Source organism: Bos indicus, chromosome 18 (genome assembly GCF_029378745.1).
Source record: "Bos indicus isolate NIAB-ARS_2022 breed Sahiwal x Tharparkar chromosome 18, NIAB-ARS_B.indTharparkar_mat_pri_1.0, whole genome shotgun sequence".
NCBI lineage: Eukaryota > Metazoa > Chordata > Mammalia > Artiodactyla > Bovidae > Bos > Bos indicus.
In genome coordinates this window covers 6,816,325-6,840,378 of record NC_091777.1, presented here as the reverse complement: position 1 = coordinate 6,840,378, position 24,054 = coordinate 6,816,325, and the positions used below count along the sequence as shown (strand labels likewise).

Here is a 24,054-nt window from a genome sequence, read left to right as displayed (position 1 = left end):
GATTCTCAAGTGTGGTGTTCTGAGCATCTACTAGAGACCAGATGTTCTACAAGAATGTCTTCTTCTAGCTTCCCAACTATTGATTTCAGGACTTGTATTAATACCCGTAAGGTCTTTTTTTTTTTTCTTAATATTTAGGTATCTAGCTGTGTCGGGCCTTAGTTATGGCATGTGGCATCTAGTTCCCCAACCAGGGATCAGACCTGGCCCCCCGGCTTTGGGAGTGTGGAGTCTTAGCCACTGACCACCAGGGAAGAACTGACCATCAGTTCTTGTTACAGAGTACTTGTCTCTGCTTTTACAGATGGATAAACTGAGGCTCAGGGGGATTAGGTCACTCCCTGCTAGTCACACAGCGAGCAAGCTGTAGGTTGAGCGTTATCTCTTCAATTCCTAAAGCCGCCCACTATTTCATCTCCCTGACAGATAGAGGTGCCTGTTACCTATTAGTATCGATACAACAATAAGTGCTCAGTAAGAGTAGGCACTAGTAGAGTAGATACTAATGGCAGAGGGGTAAATAAGATAATATTAGATCTAACCATATGAAACTGGTTGACATTCAACCACTAATAATCTACAAAAGCAGCGGTTTCAAAGTGTCAGTTGCTTAGTCTTGTCTGACTCTTTCGACCCCATGGACGGTAGCAGGCCAGGTTCTTCTGTCCTTGGGATTTTTCAGGCAAGAATACTGAAGTGGGTTGCCATTTCCTCCTCCAGGGGATCTTCCTGACCCAGGGATTGAACCCGCATCTCCTGTGTCTCCTGCATTGCAGGCGGATTCTTTACCCACTGAGCCATGCCTGTCTAATAATTGTGCAGTGCTGGGTAAAGTGCCTAACATAAAGGAATAAACAGCTAGTATCAGAAGCCGTTGGCGATAGAACCATGTTCCACAAATGATAGGTCAACATCCTACCCTTTGGTGCCGGTGGGTATGACCCTGTTTAGAACAAATCGTCTTTGAAGATGTGGTTCGTTAAGTCAGAATGAGCTCACACTGCATCAGGATGGACCCTCAGTGTGATGACCTTATATGGAGCGAGATCTAGACATACAGACACACAGAGGGGAGATGACAGGCGAACACAGGAGCAGAAATCGAAGTGATGCACCTACAAGCCAAGGAAAGCCGAGGATTGCCAGTAACCTCAGAAGCTAGAAGACGTAGGACAGGTGACCCCCTAGAGCTTCTGAGGGGCACACGACCCTGCCAACACCCCGCTTTCTGACTAGTGGCCTCCAGAACTGTGCGAGCGTCAGTTCTTGTGTTTTGAGCCGCCGAGTCCATGGTCCTTTGTTACGGCGGCCCTAGGAAATTAACATAGAGGCGTCACCCTTCTCCTCCCCTCACCACCACCATCCCACTCAGCCCCGCCTTCTAGAGCAGCAGTCCCCCACCGTGTTGGCACCAGGGACCGATTTCGTGGAAGACAACTTTTCCACGGACGGTGGGGAGGGGGAGATGGTTTCGGCATGATCCAAGCACACATTTATTGTGCACTTTATGTCTACCCTTATTGCATCAGCTCCACCTCAGATCATCAGGCATTAGATCCCAGAGGTTGGGGACACCCGTCTAGAGGACAGGATCGGGGGCAGACGAAGATCCCAGGAGGGTGAGCTCTGACGGGTGCCCATGGGAGTTCCTCCACATCAGTGGCATCTCACCCGACCCAGATGGGTTTGATTTCCACCCAGATTTATAAAAGCTCCTTTTTATGACACACACACAGTTGTGCTTTCTGATGCTTTCCCAAGCTCCCTCCAGCTTGTGCAATATGGACTTCTCCCGGGGGAAATCTTCAAGAGACAGACAGACGGAAAAATGGTAGCCGCAGAACACTGGGTAAACACGGGCTCCCTTCATAGCCTCCCTTTCCTTGGATGACGAATCTGTGGCGGGGCCCCCGAATCCCAAGGAGGCCCACTTCAAACATGTATTTGGATCAGTCTACAGGGTCAAGGACCTGCTATATAAAAAGTCCCTTAACGTTCACTGTTCAGACAGAAGTCGCCGGCGCACAGATTCCAAGATGGAGTCTGTGGTCCATTTCATATTTATTTTTCAATCAAGGCAAGGTTTCCAGTGACCTTTGTTTCAGTTTTTGGACAGAAGAGCCACGTGGTCATGGTTCCCCTCTTCGTCTCACCAAAAATGGAAATGCAGATTCGTGATGCTCTAAATTCTGCCCATTTCATGATCACATTTTCCCAGAAGAAAAGGAGAAACAGAAGCCATGATGGACAGTGGGGCAGAATGTTTAAAATTTGAATTGTCCAAGGCGAACTCTCGGGACTCAGTCTCTGCATTTGGATCCCATCTCACTGAATCTGAGTTTGGGGGAGTCGCTTCATCTGCCTGTATCTCAGTATACTTGTCTTTATGAAGCCAGCGCTATTTTATCGCTCAAATTTTAGAGTCGTGAGAATTCAGTAAATGATGAACAAAATTTTTGTAGGGTGACAAGTCATGCAAATTCTCAATTAACTATTACTGTTACTTCTTTATCTCTAGAGAGGAAGGTCTTTACTTTGCCCCTTCTCTGTGTCAGAAATTTGTGAACTTGCTACCTGCTGTCGTAGGCGTCTTTTTGCATCTCAGGGAATTTAAGCAACATATCCAGAGTCACAGAGCTGCTCACCTCCTCAGCTGAAATTTAAACGTGGCTGAATTTAACTTGAATTTCAGTTAAACTTGAATGTAAACCTGGATGTACCCCTAAGTCATTCCTTCCTCTATACTATGTTAGATTATTCAGAATACTTTCACTCAAAATGGAATTCCCCTCAAACACGACCTTAACCCTTGGCATTGAGCCTTGGTGTAGCCTTCTGACTGCCTTGATGTAGCAGAAAGGAGTTCAGTTCAGTCATTCAGTCGTGTCTGACTCTTTGCGACCCCCGTGGGCTGCCGCACGCCAGGCCTCCCTGTCTATCACCAACTCCCAGGGTTTATTCAAACTCATGTCCATTGAGTCAGTGAGGCCATCCAAACATCTCATCCTCAGTCGTCCCCTTCTCCTCCCGCCTTCAATCTTTCCCAGCATCAGGGTCTTTTCCAATGAATCAGTTCTTTGCATCAGGTGGCCAAAGTATTGGAGTTTCAGCTGCAGCATCAGGCCTTCCAATGAATAATCAGGACTGATTTCCTTTAAGATCTCCTTGCAGTCCAAGGGACTCTCAAGAGTCTTCTCCAACACCACAGTTCAAAAGCATTAACAAAGGGACAAAATCCAAGTTTGGGCCTCTGATCTGGCTTTGGCAGAGGTCAGGCAATCAAAGCCAGCTGTCAGGAGCTGGTAAAAGAAAACCAAGGCCAAAGGACCTGGGGATGCAGGGGAGCATCCTCGACACAGAGGAAGGGACTGGGTCAGAGTGGAGAGCGGCCAGCCAAGAAGACAGGACAGCGGTGACAAGACAGTCAGCACCCTATCCTTGATGTTAAAGGAACCTGGTTGAGGGAAGATGGAAGGATGCAGACAAATGAATGAAGCAAGAGTGGCTCTAATCCAGAGCACTGGCTCTCCATGGCTTTGAGGTCTTCCCTGGTGGCCATACCCCTTCCTAGGTCCCCAACCCCAAGGAGTTCAGAGATGGGTGCGGCCGCTGGGTCTCGAATGAAAGCTGCCCTACTTGGGGCCCGTGTGGGGCGATGCTGTGGTCAGGTTCTCAGCGCAGCGTATCAGCCCACATAGATGAAATCTCCCGCGGCCCCATTGCTGATGCATTTGCCCAGGGGAGCCGCACGCATGAGGCCTGGGGGGAGGGTGGCCCAGAGCCAGGCTGTGCCCCACCCCCACACCGAGTCTGTTACTCCTGGGCCCGGACTAAAGGGGGCTTAGGTTTCTGCACGTTTCATGTGGCGTCTTTCAAAAATTGAAATCCACTTGAAGTGGTTTGGGTTTTTCTCCTCCCCGCCTGGTGCTCGCTGCAGAGAAATACCTTCAAACGCGGGCAGCGCCGCTCCGTGCCTGTCCCCGAGTGTGTTCAGAGGAACCCAGGGAGCCACATCAAGCCTCCCTCTCCCTCAGAGCCTCCCGGGCTGGGGCCCTGCCTGCCTGCCCGGTTCAGGCAGAGGCTTCCTTCCCCCCCGACCCTTCACCACATCCCCCTGCTTTCCCCTCCAGCACTGGCTCACATGGGCTGCTTCTCTGGGGAAACAAGCCATCCTTGATTCTCTGCACGGACTTCGATGCAGAAGTCGGAGGCCATAGCAGAGTCCCATAGCCCGTCTGGACCCCTGTTTTGCTCTTGGAGCCTATGGGGAAGGCAGCGGGGAGGTGGAGGGGACCCTCACTCCTCATCCTGCCAGGCCTCCTTGGTTTTTCTGGCTCTCCACCAAGCTCCTTTATGCCCCCATTTCTAACGTCTTCAAAAGGACACATTTAGTCCTGTTGGCTAAGGAGGCAAGAAAGCTGGATCGATGCCCCAAGTCACAGCCTACATACCCACCGTGCCCTGTTCCAGTTCATACTTTGCAACGTGGTTCCTCCCTAAGCCACAGAGAGATACATTGTCAACGTCGACAACCAGAATTCCCCCACGTCAACAGATCTGTAATGGGCGAGAAGAGAACCAACCCAGGATTCAGGCTTATTATTTTAATAATTTAATTACCCAGAGTCTGTGACTGTCCACTCAGGAGTTCATAATTATCGGGGTCGGGGGAACTCAGAAGGGTGGCTAATTCAAGTCTTCACTGGTGACTCAGACGATAAAGAAGCCGCCTGCAACGCAGGAGACCAGGTTTGATCCCTGGACTGGGAAGATCCCCTGGAGGAGGAAATGGCAACCCACTCCAGTGTTCTTGTCTGGAGAATCCCACTGACAGAGGAACCTGGTGGCTACAGTCCATGGGGTTACAGAGAGTTGGACATGACTGAGCATCAGACAACAAGGCAGGTCCTTGCAGAGGCTGCGGTGACGGGGTTCAGGGGGGACCTGTCTCCCAGGCTCGCCTTGGAGGTAGAAAGTAGGTCTGGGGAGGTCGGAGTTCATCACTTCCCTCCTCTGGGTGAGCCAGCCCTCCACCCCCACCCGACTGGGGCGATTTGCATGAGAGGAAGTCAGAGAGGCCGGGACAGCCCCCTGGCCTTGAAGTTGAAGGCCGCAGAGAAGGAAGATGAGCCAAAACCGGAGTGATTACCACTCTGCTCTGGCCCCTGAACTTCACTGGGGTTTCAAAACGACCGTATCTTCACCATGACCTTGTTTCTGCATGAGGAACCACAGGGTACCATTAATCACAACTAGTTGTAGATCAAAAAAAAAAAAAAGAAGACTCGGTGACAAAACAGGGGCGTTGGCTCAGTGGGGCCGGGAGCTGTGGTTCAGGTCTCTGCTGCACCCCTGCCCCATCTCCCAGGGAGAGGGACAGGTGGGCATACTCCAGGCCAGGCTGACCCCCTCCACCCCTGGAGGCTGCAGCCACTGGGAGCAGACAGCCAGGAAGAGAGCGTGACTCCTTCCAGGCATCCAGACCCACCCTTGGGGCCATTGAGTGCCGTCCTGGGGCAGGCAGCAGTCTCAACAGCAGTTTTGTGCTCTGGGTTAGGGGACAGACCTTGGAGTTAAAGGTAATCAAAAGTTGTCTTTCACAAAGACTTGGGTAAGAAAAGGCAGAAAGAAGGAAAACTAGCAAACAGCAGTGAAATACTCACTTTGAGCTAGACTCAGCTCGTGGCTTGGGGCTGTTATCTCCCTAAATTCTCGCACTCTGAAGACAGCCTGATTGTTATTCCCATTTATCAGGTAGAGAAAGAGAGGCTGGAAAGAAGCCACCTGCCCAGAGTTATACTGCTAACAAGTGACAGAGGAAGAAGTCTAACCCAGAAAAATCTGACCGTAAGGCTTGTGAGTGGAATCTTGTCTCCACTTCTCAAATCCCCTTCCCCACCGCCTCCCCCAGAGCCATCAGCACTTCAGGGATTTATTTCTCTGGATCAATGAGGCAGAGACTGGTCGGGCTCCCTGCTGTAAGGGCTCTTCCACAGCTTGATTTGTTTCGGCTGAGAGTTTTGACTAATTATCTTGCCTGGTTATTTTCTTTCTTTCTTTTTAATATTCATTTATTTAGCTGTGTCGGGTCTTCATTGCAGCATGCAGGCTTCTCTCTAGTTGCGGTGCACGGGCCCAGTGGTTGCAGCACACAGGCCTAGTTGTCCCGAGACATGTGGGATCTTAGTTCCTAGACCAGGGATCGAACCCGTATCCCCCGGATAAGAAAGGGGATTCTTAACCACTGGACCAGCAGAGAAGTCCCCGCCCAGTTGTTTTCAATTAGACCAGCAAGCCTGTTCTTTCTTCCGTAATTTTTAAGCAGATCCATGCCTGTTGCAGCAAACCTTTTGGCCTAGTTTTCCTGGTGAAGTGTGGTTCCTAAAGGGGAAAGGAAGATACTGATGGCTTACGCGTCTCGTGTTCAGGAGTTGTGCAAAGCGTTTACTGTGCACTATCTGAATTCACGTTCATGACAGTCCCGCACGGCCAGTGCCCCTGTTACTATTCCCATTTGACACATGAAGAACTTGAAGCCTTAGCGAGGAAAAGTTGTTCATTTGACCCAAATCATGGAGCTGGGAGCAAAAGAGTCAATGGTCCTCCAAGATTCAATTGTCCTCCAATTCAAAAGTCCTCCATGCTTTCAACTTCCAGGTCAAAAGGGGGATGGGTGTCTGCAGCCTATCCTGACTATGCAGTTTATTACATAGATAAGGGATTATTGCTGAAGTAGGACTCAGAATCCGGCAGTGGAGCGCGATCGGTAAATAATTACAGTAACTCATCCATTCAACCACCATTCATTTAGAGCCTCCCTGTGCTCAGCTGGGAATGTACGAAGCCTCGAGGGAGCCAAGGGCGACTCCCTGTGAAGGTTTCTAACTTCTCGCTCGGGTTGTGTGAGCATCACTGGTTCAGGAATCTCTCTCTAGCAAGGCAGACAGCAGCGTCTGGTTTAGTGCCGTGCCTGCCAAGCCCAACACGCTGCTTGTCACGGAGTAGCTGTTCAATTAACGGCTGTTGAATGACCTCATTTATAAATGGATCCACCCGCCCGACTCCCCTTACTAGTCCCAAAGTGGGAGTCCTGTTGAAGTTTGGACATGTAACTCCTGCATAAGTCATAAAAACGCAGCATCACAGACGAAGGGAAGAAGATCTTAGTATCAAGCACACAGGTCTTTCCAGAGAGGCTGCCCAGTGCGGCCAGCCCGCGTGCCACCATGTCCCCTCTCGCTCTCTCTTCTGTTACAGCCTCTGGGGAGCTCGCTCTTCTGCCCTGGTTGCCCTCATGCCCTACCTATTGAGACTCTGAATCCTAGGCATGTTACTCACTCTCTGTCACTGGGCTAACAGGTCTGGATTGGGGAAACCCAGACGAGACAGAGAGCTGAGAAAGAGACTGGGAGATGAGTCTACCATGGCCAAATGGGAAATGAGACCCCAGTGAAAACATTCGGGAAATTCAGACTGACAGAGAGGTTGGTGGACGATTCATGTGCTTAATGAGTGGTCACTCAGTCACGTTCAACTTTGCGACCCCATGGATTGTAGCCTGCCGGGACTGGAGTGGGTTGCCATTCCCTTCTCCAGGGGATCTTCCTGATGCAGGAATCGAATGCAGGTCTCTTTCACTGCAGGCAGATTCTTTACTGTCTGAGACTCCAGGGAAACCCCTATTAAAGAATGCTGCAGTGGGTTGCCGTGCCCTCCTTCAGGGGATCTTCCTGACGCGGGGATCAAACCCGTGTCTCTTAGGTCACCTGCACTGGTGGGTGTGTTCTTTACCAGTAGTGCCGCTTATCTGGGAAGCCCTATGTGTTTAGGAATCATATTTAAGATTAACATACTATCTTTACACCTTGACATTTTGCCCATCATCTTACAGTTAATAATTTTGAGTTAAACAAACGGAATGCATCCTTATTTAATTGACCAATGGAGATAACGCTCTTGAAAATTATAAATAATAATGATCCTTTTCATTCATGGAATATTCGTGTGTACCCGGAATATATTATGCTCAACAGCAGATGGGGAAACTCATGAGAATGAAAAGATTACTCAACCGTAAGCAAAAGGAAAGACACTAGTGTCTAAGTTCTTCAGAAACTGCCGTCATTATTTCCCACCCCACTCCCCCAATACCATCCATGCACCCCACTGGCTTGTAAAGAAAATGTGGCACCCTCTCATATTTGGGAGAAAATCACCCACTCAGTTGCAAAGCTGAGCCACATTCCCATTGGAAGAGCTCAGGGTAGTAATCACTGAATCCTCTCCCAAAGCCCCCTGGAGAGCCTGATTCAGAGCCGATTCTGCTCTAGAGGGCCGGGGATGGCTATAGGGGCCCAGCAACACCACCCCTCCCTCTGGGCACACCTCCCAGCCACCCCCACTGGCTCGTTCTGTTCTACCAGCAATGGCCAACTTCCACCTCTCACATCTCCACGCCCTGGCATATGCTCTGCCCTCTGCCTCTAGAGCCCCCTCCTCTTTGGGTTGAATGAACAGAGCATCTACTGCCCGAGACCCTTGGCCTACCAGATTTTGTCTGGAGGCTTTCTCCCTCGGCCCAGAGCGTTTAGCTCCCAGAGTGTCCTAGAATATTTCGGTCCCACGTCTGAGATCCTTGGTGGACGTTTTCTATTGCTGTAGGCACAGAGCCCAGAGGACTATTTTGGACAGAGCTTGAGGCTGTGAGTAATTGAACAGGAGTTTCAGAATGTGGATGAGCCTGGTGCAGATTCCAGGCCTGATCCTCAGTGACTGTAGAGTTTTCTGCCCTCCAAACCAACCTCAGATGCTTCATCTGTGAAAAACACCCACCCTGCCTGGTCATCGTGACGATGGTCTCTGATGACAGAGGTGAAGCTCAGACACTCCGTGGTCTGGAGTAGAAACTCCACAAACATTAGTTCCCTTGCCTCACCGTTCTGTCCGGTGTGTGGCCGCCTGGCTGGGGATTGAGGGAAACGGTTTCTCTCTAAAGAAGCGTCTGCTCCGCTGTCCTCAGCCTCCAGGAAGGGAGCAAGGCTGAGCCTCAGACTCATGCAGGATGTTTCCTGCAGCCAATGTGGAATGGCTCCTGGCAGGTCCATGGAGCAACTCAAGAAGGGCCTCCATCCTCGCAGACCCCCTCCACTGCCTAGGCAGGGCTCTGGCCTGGGGGTGACTAATGGGAGTGTCAGAGACATTGTCGCTCAGGCTCAGCCCTGCCCTCATCACCCCCCCCTCCCCTGCAGAACCTTCTCATTTTGTGAGCCTGTCACTCTCCCAGGCCCTCAGAAGTGGCTCCTCTGTGGCCGGCCCTCTGCCGCCCCCTTCTTTTCTTTTTTTGTAATTTATTTTTATTTATTATTTATTTGGCTGCACCGGGGATCTTGTTCCCTGCCCAGGGACCGAACCTGGGCCTCCTACACTAGGGGCAAGGAGTCTTAGCCACTGGAAAGGGCCAGAGACGCCCCCAAGGATTGTGGGAATGTAGAGACTTTGCAGTTCTTCATTCATCCACTTCATTCATTCCCTCTCTAAATATTACTGAACAGAAGGTGCTGGGCTAAATGATCCTTAACTAGACAAAGAGGTGGGGGCCCAGTACCTTACTCTGCCCATCTCAGCTTCCTCGCCTGGTCAGGACCTGCCAGTGCTCTCCATCCACTGCCCCTCCCCTGCACTCCTCCACTCAGCCTCCACCTCCTCTGTCTCAGGCCCTTAGAACAGCCTCTTCGCCCTTCTCCCTGTCCTGGTGCCCCGGACTGTTGCCTGAGTCACCTTTCAAGAATGTCAGTTTTGATTTGTGAGCCTTGGCTGTGCTGTTTGCCACTGGGACCATGCATTCAGTTATACTAATAATTTCCTTTAAAAGAGCTCACTTTTTTTTTTCCTAACTTGGTCTTCCTTTAAGCAATATTACCCATGAAGCACAGATTGAAGGCCAGTTGGGTATCATACCAGTGTGAGTTTTAAAAGATAAGTAACACAAGGAAGAGTGTTTGTTCCTATGACATGTAAGACTTTCAGGCCTGAGTACTATGCTCCTTGGGCAATGCTAGCCCAGGAAAGACCATCAGCACTCGTTTACTTACAGGCTCTTTATCCAGCAACTACTGTGTGTCAAGGAGTATTAGGGATACCGTTTAAAAATGACCAAATCCCTGCCCTCCTAGAGTTTCTGTTCTAGTGATACAACAGACAATAGAAAAATAAGATAGATGAGTCAAATGTATGCAGGCTTTTAGTTGATGACAAATAATAAAAGGGGAAAAAAAAGAATAAGGTGTGGGGTCAGGAAAAATCCAATTGTATTAAATAAACCTCTGACTGTCTTTTCAGCTCAGGTCCCTCTAATCTCGGGCTCTGCAGGTGGTTCCCACAATGCACTGTGTTCATAGTGCCCACAATACACTGTGTCTGTAGTTCCCACAATCCTCACAGGGCTTATGGTACCCACAATGCACCATGTCTGTAGTTCCCACAATGCACTGTGTCTAGTTTCCCCAATGAACCATGGTCATTTTCCCACAATGCACAAGTGGTTATATCTCCCTGCTGTCTGCTGTTTGGTTGTTTTCTGCCAGGACCACCCTTCTCACATGTGCCTCTGGTTAAATCATCTTTGTTTTCTCAAGTCCATGCTAACATCCTTCCCTGATGTCTGCTTCCCCAGCCCCTGGAATTAAACCCATCCTCCTGAGTACCTTGGGCCACATCTGTAGAAGCCAGTACTATCTGGCCCTCCCAATGGGCCCCTTGAGGCTAGGATGGTGCCACCTTCATTCATGCTTCCCCACCCACCAACCAGAAGCCCGGCTGAGGAGGACTGGACCACAGCATCCCTGACAACCCAGAAGTCTCCCTGGGCCTCTGCTGTCCTTCTCGGGAGTTCTTAGCCAGACCTTGGTGTTTATGGGCGGTGGCTTGTGTATGAGGGGGGAGGGGGCGGGCGTGGGGGTGGGCAGGATGCCCGGCCCCTCTCTGTTATCATCTCGGCATCTTTTGGACAATGCTGCCTCTTTTGAAAGGTTAGAAATGAATAATTCTATAGCAACGCGTCATTTAGAAAGTACATGCCCTCCCCCAGTTCTTCTCCCTGGTGAAGATGAAAACACAGTGAAAATTAGGAGTGCCTCACCCAGCGGGGCAGGGCAGGTGGTGCGACCGTCCTTGGGGCAAACCTGCAGGGGCGTCATCTCCAGAAGCTGGCTACGTGAGCCCACTCCCAGGTTAATATTCTGTGCTTTGTCCAGGCTGTCCCCCCCTAATTCCAGTCTCAGCTCCTCTCACCTGGGCCCCAGGGTGCCCCAGGCTGGGTGGGAGGCCCATAAGAGACAGTGCCCCGTGACTGGGAGAGCACGTCTCACAGCCCCCAGGGATATGGTCCTCCCGTGCTTTCAGCCAGAGGCCAGGGCAGTGGGGCCAGTGTCCGTCAGCCCCACCCGAGAGGCCAGCACAGGCAGGGTCTTCTCCAGGGAAGCACGTTTTCACATGCAACCAAGAGCCGCTGATCATTGAGTCAGAGCCTCTTTCTTCCATCATTTCATTCATTTATTAATGGCTTACTGACCACCTGCTCCATGCCCTGTGTGGCTCTTAGCCCTGGGGAGTCGCTTGTGGACACTACTGACAAGCTCCAGTGTTGTGGAACCCGCCTTCTAGGCACGCGTTACATGAGCAAATACATAGAACGACCATACGTTGTAATCAGGACTGTGGGGAAAGTGTGGGGCGTTCATGGGGCCTCATGATGTTCTGAGCTGAGAGCCTGAATCACACGAAAAACCCCACACTGTTCGGTGGGGTTGGGTAGGGGGGTTGGGGCTGTGAGTGTGATGAAGGGATATAGGAACAGGATGTGCAATCTCCTCGCCTGGGGAGGGACCCTGGCACCCTCGTGGAGCAGAAAGGAGGGCAAGGGAACTTGAGCTGATCAAGGAAGGGAGAGGGCAGATCAAGAGCAAGTTGGAGCCAGAAGACCTAGTAAGCATTTGGCTTTTATTCCTCCTGCCCAGGAACGCCACTGGTGAGTTTCAGATGGGGAAAGACCACAAGTGGATGCTCAGCCTGGGGGGTGCAAGGACGCTTGTAAGAACATAGAATGGACGGGATTTTTTTTTAAGTACAGTTGATTTGCAATGTTGTGTGAATTTCTGCTGTTCAGCAGAGTGGTTCAGTTAAACACACGCATACTCGCTTTCGTGTTCTTTTCCATTATGGTTTATCACAGGATATTGAACACAGGTCCCTGTGCTGTGCGGTAGGACCTTGTTCATCCACGCTGTTTGCACCCGCTAACCCCAGCCTCCCCCTCCATCCCTTCCCCACCACCCTGTCGGGAACCACAAGTCTGTTCTCTGTGTGTGAGTCTGCTTCTGTTTCATAGATAGTTTCATTTGTGTCGTGTTTTAGATTCCACATATGGCCTTTGTCCTTCTCTTTCTGACTGACTTAGCTTTAGTATGATCATCTCGAGGTCCACATGTAGCTGCAAATGGCATTTTTCATTCTTTTTTATGGCTGAGTAATATTTCATGGTATATATGTACCACATCTTCTTTATCCAGAATGGGGAGACTTTTAATCTTTCAAAATGACATCTTGGGAGACTTCTCTCCATTCTGCCTGGATGTGGTGGGGCTCTGGAGTCCTCCCAAGGGGGTCAGCTCTGAGTCTGTGCTCCCCCTGCCAGGTGGCCCCAGCAACTGATACCCTGAATCCGAGTCTCACATTGGATGAGAACCAGCAGAGCCTGGAGATCTTCGGGATGGAGAAGGGGTTTCCATAGTGTGTTCCTTGCCAATAGGGTTGGGCAGCCTCTTGACATCACACAAGCCCTCTGTGTTCCAGCCTGGCAGCCCTGCTGGGGCCTGACCCCTAAATTCCTCTGCATCCCCAGGGTCCGGCAGCTCCTTGTTCCTTCCCCAGAGGCTGCTGAGGGTCACTGACAGGGTGAGAGAAGGAGCCAGAACGCTGGACAAGAATGAATAGGCAGTTTGAGTGCCCACAAGTGCCCATCAGTGACCTTCTTGAGAACAAATGGGCCTGGGAAGAGAAGCCCAGGCACTGCAGGCTTCGTCTAGCACAGGAAGAAAGGGGAAAGCGTAAAAAGCAAAGAAAATGGGCTTGGGCCCCAGAGAGCTCCCTGCTGGAGCAGCAAGGAGCACGGCCTCGTCTGCGAGCCATGGCCCTGGGAGACGCCTGTCTGGGATGCTCTCAGTGAGGCAGGGGTCTGACGGTCCTGCCAGGGCCCATCTCAAGGTGCTCTCTGGAACTCGGCGCACGTTTTGTGAGCAGATGGCGTGCATGTGGGGACCCCAGAGCTCACAGCCCACGCTGACATTAACAACTGCAAATAACCCTGCACACTGCACCCCCCACCTTCGCCCCCTGCCCCAGAGGTCAACTGCTCTTCTCCTTTCTTAGGGAAATGAAGGCATCTCAGAGGCGGGAGTCCAGGGCTTCCAGGCAGCTGAAATAGAGGAGCTGCAAGGCAGTAAGATCCGGTCTATCTATTCGTTTCAACCAAGGGTCCTCTTTCCTTGTCCTTTTAACATCTTAAAATGCTAGTGCTACTGAATTATTTGTGGACATCAAAGAAGAGCTTAAAGAGGGAAAACAAAGAAGCCGCACCCAAAGACAAACACTCGTATGGTGGTGGGAAGACCTTCCAGCCACCGCTCAATTACGTCTCTGTGTCTCAAAAAAATAGCATCACTACCACGTAGTTTTATAGTCTCCAGTTTTCACTAATAGCAACATTTTCTTGTATCATTAGCATTCTTCTTCAACAGGATAATAGCTCATATTTACTGAGAGCGTAAAACGTGCCAGGCTCTGTTCCGCACGTCCATCCACCCGGACAAGGGAGACTTTATTATAGCACATTCATCTTACAGCTGCAAAGCCCAGGGGGCACCGCATTAAAGAGCTCACCTGCGGTCCAGCAGAGACAGCCTTGCTAGGTCCACCCAAGCAAGGCACAGTCCCCACTGTGACCACTGTCCTTACCACTGGGTGCTCTATGCTTAGTACTCCCACAGTCAGTGAAGAGTTTCCTTTAAAACCTCCTATGATCACTATTAGGGCTGTCTCTGTATCTTTTTCTAAAAAGATGTATTTATTTTATACTTGTGGCTGTGCTGAGTCTGCGTTGCTGCTCGTGGGCTGTGGGCTTTGTCTAGTTGCGGTGAGCGGGGGTTATTCTCCAGTTGAGGTGAGCAGGCCTCTTGTTGCGGTGGCTTCTCTTGTTGCGGAGCCCAGGCTCCAGGGCCGCCGGCTTCAGGAGTTGTGGCCCGTGGGCTCAGTAGATGCCGCTCTCAGGCTTAGTTGCCCCACAGCCTGTGGAATCTTCCCAGAGCAGGGTTCGAACCCATGTCCCCTGCATCGGCAGGTGGGTTGCTGACCACTGGATCCCCAGGGAAGCTTTCTGTAGGCATCTTTATTTCCTTGGGATAATTTCTGGAAGAATGAGGCAAAGCGTGGGCCTCATATTTTTATTTTTATTCTGAAATAATGTCAGAGTCACAGAAACATAGCAAAAATAGTAAATATAGCCCCATGCAATGATCGTACCTTAAATAACCACAGGACGACAGCAGAGTCAGGAAACTGGCTCTGGTGAGATGCTACTAGCTGATCTAAATGCCTTATTCAGAAAGCATCCCTTTCCTCATGCACTGTTTTATGTTTGGTGTATAGTTCTGTGACAGTTTATCCTATCTATAGACTCATGAAAGTACCAGTGGGGAGATTTTTAAGGCTTAAAGGTGTACTGTCTAAATTTCACCTAGGTTGTTTGCTGAGAATCATGCATTTGAGGGTTGTACCCACTGGGTGCTGGCGAACAGATGTGGGAAGCAGTGTCTGGGACTCCGAACAGGTGATTGGGCTGCCAGGAAACCTGGCTGTCCTCGTCTAGAGACCCAGGGCCACGTCCCCATGCTGGGGACAGGGCTTGTTATTCATCTCACTTGGAGGAGCCTGGTGGGCTGCAGTCATGGGGTCGCTAAGAGTCGGACATGACTGAGCAACTTCACTTTCACTTTTCACTTTCACGCATTGGAGAAGGAAATGGCAACCTACTCCAGTGTTCTTGCCTGGAGAATCCCAGGGACGGGGGAGCCTAGTGGGCTGCCGTCTATGGGGTCGCACAGATTCGGACACGACTGAAGCGACTTAGCAGTAGCAGCAGCAGGCTCCTGGTGCTTCTTTGCCCAGAGGGCAAGATGGTGGCCTGAATTAGTGGCAGGCAGGGTAACCGTCTAGCTGTGGGTCAAGAGGGCCGAGCTTAAGTTCTAATGTGCCTTGGATAAGCCATCAGGTGGCCTGAGGTTCATTGTCCTCACCGGTAAAGCACAGGGTGAAATGGATGCTTTTCAGGTTGGGGCGGGAGCTATCTGCTGTGCTCATCTTCCTCTTGGTCACTGCAGTTCATCGGGAGATCCAGCTAGCTGACGTTCATGGTTCTCAGTGTTGCTCATCGCTCATGCCCGGTCCCCTGCAGAGGGCTTGACGCACGGGGCTGTCTTCCTCCACGCTGCCCCGCTTCCCACTCGAGGAGGAAACGGGCACAGCTTTCCCTCGGCGGTCTCTGTGGGCCCTGAGTCCACCTCGATGGCCACCTCGGCCTGCCTTCCTTCCCCTGCCTGTGCATCTCTCCCAGATCTGTACTGACAGTTGCAGACGCTGCTGTCCCCAGACCAAGGGCGGCCCATCAGTCAAGAGTTTAGAAGTGGCTGTCTGTGACCCCCAGCTACAATCTCGAACCAGCTCTCAAGACGAGCTCTAAGGCCCCTTCTGGCAGTCAAGCAAGTTTGCTATCGCTGTGAGGCAAATGACGCCCGATTTATAAAAGCATGGAGATCGGCTCCAAATGGATTTTTCTGGATGCATCAGATTTTTATTCATTTTGAAAAGGAGGCAGGTAGGGAATTTCACCACTGTTACTTGACACAGGAGGTAACTGTCTCCGAAAATGAGAAGAGAGGGCAGGTGAGTCACTTCTGATATCCACCGGGCCCCAGGATCCCAGACTGAAGAACTGTCTCCACAGAGGGCACGCCACAGGCTGGCGCCAAAGAGCCAGCTGAGCCCTCTAACAGAGAGGGTGGCGACCAGCCATTCCTGGATTGGGGTCAGCCCGTGCTCTTCTGAAGTCGGTCAGAAGACATCCACGTGTGTGCACGTGGATGCGTTTGCGGGGCTGAACATACAGCGTGTGTGTGTGTAGTCGCTCAGTCGTGTCTGACTCTGTGACCCCATGGACTGTATTCCTCCAGGCTCCTCTGTCCATGGGATTCTCCAGGTGAGAATACTGGAGTGGGTTGCCATTCCCTTCTCCAGGGGGATCTTCTTGACCCAAGGATTGAACCCAAGAGTCCTGCATTGCGGGCAGATTCTTTACTGTCTGAGCCACAGGGAAGCCCGTGTATACAGTTACCTGATTGGACATAAGAGACCAGGAGATAATTCGGCTCTTGGTTATATTCAGGAAGATGTTTTCAGGACATAAAACCACTGAACAGCAGCAGACAGGAACAGAGGAATATGCCCCCTGGATCTCCCAGAGGCTTTATTATTATTATTTTTAATATTTAGCTGTTTTCTTTATTTGCCTGTGTTGGGGTCTTTGTTGCAGTGAGCAGACTCTCTAGCAGTGGCACGTGGGCTGCGGCTGGTTGGTCTAGAAGGCAGGAACAGTAGTTGAGCTGCACAGCCTGGAGGCCATCTGATTTTACATGTCATAAAATACTTTTTTGAGTTTTTAAAAATGTATCTGGTTGCATCTTGTCTTAGTTCTGGCATGGTCTTAGTGGCCCCAAGGCATGTGGGATCTTCCCAGACCAGGGATTGAGCCCAAGTCCCCTGCACTGCAAGGAGGATTCCTACCCACTGGGCCACCTGGGAAGTCCGTTCCATTGGCCTTAGCTGGGCAATATTACAGTTCTCCTCACCAGCTTGAAGGCTGCACCACAGAGGTGAGTGAGCTGATTTGAGGGTTCCACCCCTGGAATGCTTCTTCAAGCAAAGAAGTTAGGTTTTGCCATATATCAGAGGCAAGTTGATGAACTCAGAAGGGTCAGGCAAAATGATAAACGGTTGAGCTGGTATGTAAGTTCTGAAACAGAAGTCAGTCCTCAGTGGATCTGGTGCAGTGTGCCGGCAAGTAAGTTACAAGGGTTCGATGTTAGAAGGGTTAGAAGGAGGAGAGAGTGTGATTTGTGTAAAGGTGGTGAACTGAATGGCAAGTTCCTCTAGGATGGTTCTCTCTGAGAGGGCAATCCAGAGATCGAGATTCTAGACCAGTCAGAAAAAGCAGAACCTCAGGGTGACCACATTGTTCAAACCCTGACCAAACCTTTTCCTTTAAAAATACATAACCGCCGCCAAGATGTCCATTCCACCTGTAGCGGTCGACCAGAAGTAAGTAATTTAAGATCCAGCAAAACTCATCTAGGCACAAAGATGTTGCTGGGAGTATTCAGATCAGATCAGATCAGTTGCTCAGTCGTGTCCGACTCTTTGCGACCCCATGAATCACAGCACGCCAGGCCTCCCTGTCCATCACCAACTCCCGGAGTTCACTCAGACTCACGTCCATCGAGTCGGTGATGCCATCCAGCCATCTCATCCTCTGTCGTCCCCTTCTCCTCCTGCCCCCAATCCCTCCCAGCATCAGAGTCTTTTCCAATGAGTCAACTCTTCCCATGAGGTGGCCAAAGTACTGGAGTTTCAGCTTTAGCATCATTCCCTCTAAAGAAATCCCAGGGCTGATCTCCTTCAGAGTGGACCAGTTGGATCTCCTTGCAGTCCAAGGGACTCTCAAGAGTCTTCTCCAACACTTATAATGATAAAGACTGGAAACAAATGCTCAGGAAAATGGGGACAATGACATAAAACGTGCTGTGATCCCTCGTCAGAGTGTTACGAAGTCGTAGAGTGACACTTACAAAGAGAGTTACTAACAGAGAAAAGTGCAGGTGGTACCATCTTAAATGACCCCATCAGCAGGCAACACCATAATCACAGGAATATGTCCAAATCCTTCTGTAAAAAATTATTCCAAAATGTTGAATGAGGGTATAGTGGATTATTCTTCTCTGTTCAACTCGCCTGCACTTTCGGTAAGGCATACGGATTACTTTTATAATGTAAATATACATGATGCGCTTTATTTTTTAAACAAAAAAGAAAAACAAAGCACACAGTTATTTTTAAAAGGCTCGTCGAGGCATTTTGCAGATGCCCCAACAACACTGGGATGGGTGGGAGGGGGCTTGAGTGGGGGTAGGTACGTGCCGGGGATTCAGAATGTGGAGCCAATCCTTTTGCAACTCATTCAGATGGGGGCGGAGGAGAGAAGGAATGAAAAGAACCCCTAGGAGTCCTTCGGGGATGAGAGTATAAAGAGATCTAAACCAATTAAACAAGCCTCAGAGCAGGCATGATCGCCCAGACCCCAGGCCCCCCAGACAGGACATGAGAGACCCTCTCAGGTCAAAAATGTCCCCTTAGGAGTAGAGGGTGTCTCATGATACAAAGTCAGGAACAGAGAGGCCGGGAGGAGAGGCAACTCAGAGGAGCCGAGGATGAAAGAGTAGGAAAAAGACGCTCCCAGGTGTGGAGGCCACCCCCAACCTTCCCCAGGAGGTGGTTAGAGGGGGATCCGGGAAGGAATTATTTATAGATCACACCACCAAGATGGGGGGAACTAGGGCAGGAATCGAAGGTAAGCGTGATCAACAGCATTTAAGTGAACCCTGGCAAGATCTTTGGGGAAACTTGAAGAAAGGCAAACCCTGCTTTCACCCAGGGAGAAAGCAGAGAAGTTGGGCCAGAAACAGGCAGTCAGGAGACAGGAGGGGGGTTGGTAAATATGTGAGTTTCAACCACGCCGATTCTAGGTCAGCGCATTCTGTCCAAACAAGCCCAGGATCCAAGTTCTAAGGGCTGTTGTTTCACTGTGGTCATGGTTTTGGAAAGTTAATCAGGAACAAGATCAAGAGGAGAGCTCCCTGGTTTCCATGAGGGCTGGTAATTACAGCTAAGAGTGCCCACCACATGCCAACAGCTTTTTCTGTCCTATTGAATCCATGCAAGAAACTCACAGAGTCGGCTTTGGTTACTTTCTTTTAAAACAGCCGTGATCTCTTAGAGAAGTTTTAGGGTCACTGCATTACTGAGTAGAAAATACAGAGAGATTCCCCCATCCCCTTGCCCCATAGGTTTTATTTTTGGCACCCCCCCCCCCCCCCCAAAGCTGAAGAAACCAAGACTTAAAGAGCTTATGTAACTTTCCCACAAACTTGCAGACAGTAACGCTTAGGGGCAAGAATCGAAACCAGGCTGCTCACATCTTTTCACGTTGCGTGTTCACGTCGGAGGCTGTAGTGTGGGATGGGTAAACCATGGCCCGTGTCCCCAAAGGAGCCTGCTGACCAGCTAGGTATAGTTTTTCACGTGTAAATGGTTGGGGTGTGGAGAGGAGTCATGGGAAGCACGTGAAATTCACCTTTGGGTCGCACGTGAAATTCACCTTTGGGTCTGTGCATAAAGTTTTACGGGGACTTGGTCACATCCATTCCTCTTTTTGTATTGTTTCTGGCTGTTTTCACACTACCAAGACAGAACTGCGGAGAAGGCAATGGCACCCCACTCCAGTACTCCTGCCTGGAAAATCCCATGGATGGAGGAGCCTGGTAGGCTGCAGTCCATGGGGTTGCTAGAGTCGGACAGGACTGAGCAACTTCACTTTCACTTTTCACTTTCATGTGTTGGAGAAGGAAATGGCAACCCACTCCAGTGTTCTTGCCTGGAGAATCCCAGGGACGGGGAGCCTGGTGGGCTGCCGTCTATGGGGTCGCACAGAGTCGGACACGACTGAAGCAACTTAGCAGCAGCAGCAGCAAGACAGAACTGAGGCAGACACCTTGGGGCTTCCTAGGTGGCGCTAGTGATTTAAAAAAAATCTACCATCCAATGCGAGATATGGGTTCAATCCCTGGGTTGGGAAGATCCCCTAGAGAAGGAAATGGCAACCCACTTCAGTATTCTTGCCTGGGAAATCCCATGGATGGAGAAGCCTGGCAGGCTATAGTCCATGGGGTTGCAGAGCTGGACACGACTGAACACGTCCATAGACACCTTATGGTCCAAACGCCCAGTCAGTTCAGTCACTCAGTCCTGTCCAACTCTTTGCCACCCCATGGACTGCAGCACGCCAGGCCTCCCTGTCCATCACCAACTCCAAGTTTACTCAAACTCATGTCCATTGAGTCGGTGATGCCATCCAACCATCTCATCCTCTGTCGTTCCCTTCTCCTCCCGCCTTCAGTCTTTCAGGTGGCCAAAGTATTGGAGTTTCAGCTTCAGTATCAGTCTTTTCAGTGAACCTTCAGGACTGATCTCTTTTAGGATGGACTGGTTGGATCTCCTTGCAGTCCAATGGACTCTCAAATGCCCAGAACATGCTCTGTTTGGCCCTTTCCAGAAAAGGTTTCCTGATCGTGCTTTACAGAGACATAATCATTGCATTTACTGAATGTTGCTTTCAATATCATTAGACTTCTGCTGGCTAGGTTGCTGTAGACCAGTAGGCTTCCAAAGGATACTGTTTTGGGGGTTCTTGGCTCTCCTATAAACCAGAGCAACTCTCTTGAAAGGTTTCATAAAGTTTGGCCCCTGGGGAATATTTCATTTGAAGAAAGGGTTCCACGGCTAAACAAACACACATCAAGTAGCTGGAATATCAAGAGCTTTCTCACAGAAAAAAAGTAAAATACTTGTGATGAAGATTATGTCTAAACCCAGGCAAACGGGAACAGGTAGCATGGGCACGGTCTATATCAACTGAAGAACCGCAGCACAGAAGACTGCCCGGCAGACCCAGGTAACTGTCATTCAGCTAGAAAATCACTCCCCTGAGTGGGGAGTGGGAGTCATGATGCCCAGCTCCTTCATTTAGAAGGAGGAGGTGGCAGAGAACGCCCTCCTTCGCCCCCCACCCCGGCCAGCCTATTAGGGTCAGAGCCACCACTGGCCCTTGGGTTTGGCACTTTCTCTGCCCTTGTGATCCTGGGCATTTGCATTCATGGAGGTCAGCGGGGATTTGAGCCTGATAAAATTTGTTGGGTGTTATTTTTTTTTTTTTCCTCATCAGTGCATGTTCCTGAACACATCTCTAAAAGACAATGACTTTTAAAAGAACCACAATAGCATTATCATCTGTAGAAACAGTTAGTTAACAATAATTCCCTAAGGTCATAAAACTCCCAGCTGGTTTTCAGATTTTTGATTTTGCTGCAGGGTGGAAGTTCAGGCTGATCAGGGTTTAGAATGCTTGTGTTACTACTCACTGGCCTTGTGACCTTCGGAAATCTGTATCACCTCTCTGAGTCTCAGTCCTGTCATCTGTGAAATGGGATGGTTCTAATATCATCAGGGTTATTGTGAACATTGGATGATACAAGTAAAGTCCTAGAAAAATGTAAGACATGGGGTATGCATGTGTGCATACTCACTTGATTCAGTCATGTCTAACTCTTTGCGACCCCATGGACTATAGCCCTCCAGGCTCCTCTGTCCACGGGATTCCCCAGGCAGAAATGCTGGAGTGGGTTGCCACGCCCTGCTCTACGGGGTCTTTCTGACCCAGGGGTCGAACCCTCATCTCCTGCGTCTCCTGCATTGCAGGCCGTTAAATCATTGCTGATGTTGACGATGATGGTGTTACCCTTATAATCACGCACATTATTAGAGACAGAGTTAGGCTCACCAGTTGTCAGTTTGCTTGGGACTGTGCTGGTGTTAACAGTGAACCTCTAAGTCCTGGGAATCCCACCCTGTCCCAGGCAGACCGGTTGGTCACCCTCGTAAAGCCAGGCCACTCTAACAAGCTGTAAGAGATGGGCTGGTAACCCCAGCTCATGTAATCGAAACAGATTAATGGATTTCTCAAACTAGTGTATTATTCAGTTGATGCAGTCAGCAGGACTGCTGGTAGGGACCATAGACTCTCTATGAATACATTGTTCAGAAACCTCAGACCTGACGCTCATCATCACGGAGTTATGCACTTTAGCTGTCCCCACCATTCAGAAGTATGGTCTTCTCCACCCACCAGAGTAATGACTGATTCCCAGCTGGGAGAGAAATGAGGCCCCTGGATATAATGTCAGCAGTCCCAAAATGCTGGAGCAGCATAGAGAAAGAATATAGAGTGTATTTAGTCTCATCCCCTCATCCTGGCAATTTATTAATCGCCAGAGCCAAAGAGGGCCAAAGAGGGCCAAAGAGGCGAGATGACTTGTCCACTGGAGTTCAGTGACTTGGAGACAGCCTGAGCCGTGGCTTTGAGTCTCACCGCTTTCTGCTGATGGCCTGATGTGTACAGCACTGAATGGCGATGGGGATTGGACCTGCAGCTCTCTTTCCTTTGGATGGCCTCCTCTGCAAGGAGTACACAGCCCCGAGAAGTCTCTGTACCGACTGCCCGGCGTTGAAGCCTGACCAAACGGGAGGAGGGACCTGGGGGTCCTGGGCTGGAGGAGCCCCTCCCCTGGGAGGGCACATCTCTGGGCACGTCTGGCCAGAGAGGTGGACACACCGCCTTCTAAAAGGGCGGCGGGAGGGCAGTCAGAGTTCATCGCCATTTGGAAACAGAATGAAGGACGGTGCTGGGGACTGGCTGATTCGGTTCAGGTAGGAAGCCAGACCAGAGGATCGCGGGGAAAATGCCCACTCTGGACCCTGCATTTTAAAAAATTAATTTACCAAACATCTACTAAGCATCTGATTTGTGCCAGGCACTGGGCTGGGTTCAGCAAGCACTATAACCATTTATGTTACCGGACTCACAGATCATGAAACAGTGGCAAAGAAAGAACCAAAGAAAAAATGAAAAAAGTCCAAGTTGCATTAGCTGTATGATGGAAGAAGGGAGTAATAAAGAGACCAACTGTACCTCCAAAGAGATTTTTTTAGCTGAATCCCAAGAAATGCAAAAGAGTGAGTCATCTTAAGAAGGGAATTAAGAGAATTCAGGGTAAATTAAAAAAGTTCTAATTTCCTTACCAAACTCAGGGCATTGTATACCTAATGATAAATGACTGATACAGCTGATTTTTTAAGTAAAAGTTTATGGATTGACCCCATATTTTGATAGAGACAGTCAACATCCCAGGTTGAATGTTGGTGATTTTTTTTTTTTTTTAATCTTGGACTTGTATTAATTTCAAACAGTCTGAACATCATGCAGAATTCAAGTGAATAACTCTTGGCAGGATCAAACCGTGTTCCCAGAGCTCAAATCCCCATCTTCAGAAAACAGTGTAAGATACCCTACTGAATGAAATCAGAATATATATATATATATTTAAGTGAAAACAAGATGAAAAGGATTGAGAAAGAGCCAAGTGATAGTTAAGTTAATCTTCAGGGGAGGGAAAACATGTCAGAAAATGTAAACCAGATCAGCCCGACCCGTCTTACAATTCTGCAGAGGGAATTAAATTCCTATGGAAAAACAAGTCTCTGATTATGAAAGGATTTGACTGTGTAGAAGAATCTGGAACATCTACCCTATTAAAAATACTTGTAAAACCAGGGGAATCATGTCAGAAATTAGAGAGCTAAAACAAGTGGGAGAATTCAGGCTGTCTGAAATAAAGTTATTATTTCAGATCCTGTATCATATTAGACTGCAAGGAAGAGAAAATTGCTTTATTATAAAAAGCAAAATTTATGACCAGGTAACGTCTTATCATTTTGTCTCTCTCTTAACCCTTTATATGTAACTCTGCTTGTCTTAACCATAATTAACTTTTTTTAAAAAAAAGTTATCCCAATGCATTTAACACAAAGTCTAATTTTTTTTATGATCCAAATAAAACAATAATTAATCCAGGCACAGGGCTGAACCTCCTTTGAGGTTTACCAAGGGACAGACTAAACAAATAAAAAGCAATCATTGCATATTAGGAGACACTGAGATTAGCAAAACTCTGTCCCCAAATTGGGTGAGTAAAGCAAGAGCCATTGGGAAACCGTGTCCTT

The 24,054-nt window shown here is 49.5% G+C and overlaps 1 protein-coding gene and 1 long non-coding RNA gene across 3 annotated transcripts in view; one reads left to right on the top strand and one right to left on the bottom strand.

Moving 5' to 3' along the window:
• Positions 1–24,054, top strand: part of MAF (MAF bZIP transcription factor) — a 355,676-nt gene that overhangs the window by 306,423 nt on the left and 25,199 nt on the right. The gene's annotated exons all lie outside the window — the stretch shown is intronic.
• LOC109572450 (uncharacterized) overlaps positions 1–24,054 on the bottom strand; it is a 43,058-nt gene that overhangs the window by 18,086 nt on the left and 918 nt on the right. Inside the window, exon 3 of one of the 2 annotated variants that reach the window (XR_002182797.2) lies at positions 15,876–18,048. The exons of the other annotated variant lie outside the window; for it this stretch is intronic. This is a non-coding gene — a long non-coding RNA (uncharacterized lncRNA). Of the gene's footprint in view, positions 1–15,875; positions 18,049–24,054 lie in introns of those variants that run through there. 2 annotated transcript variants of the gene reach the window in all.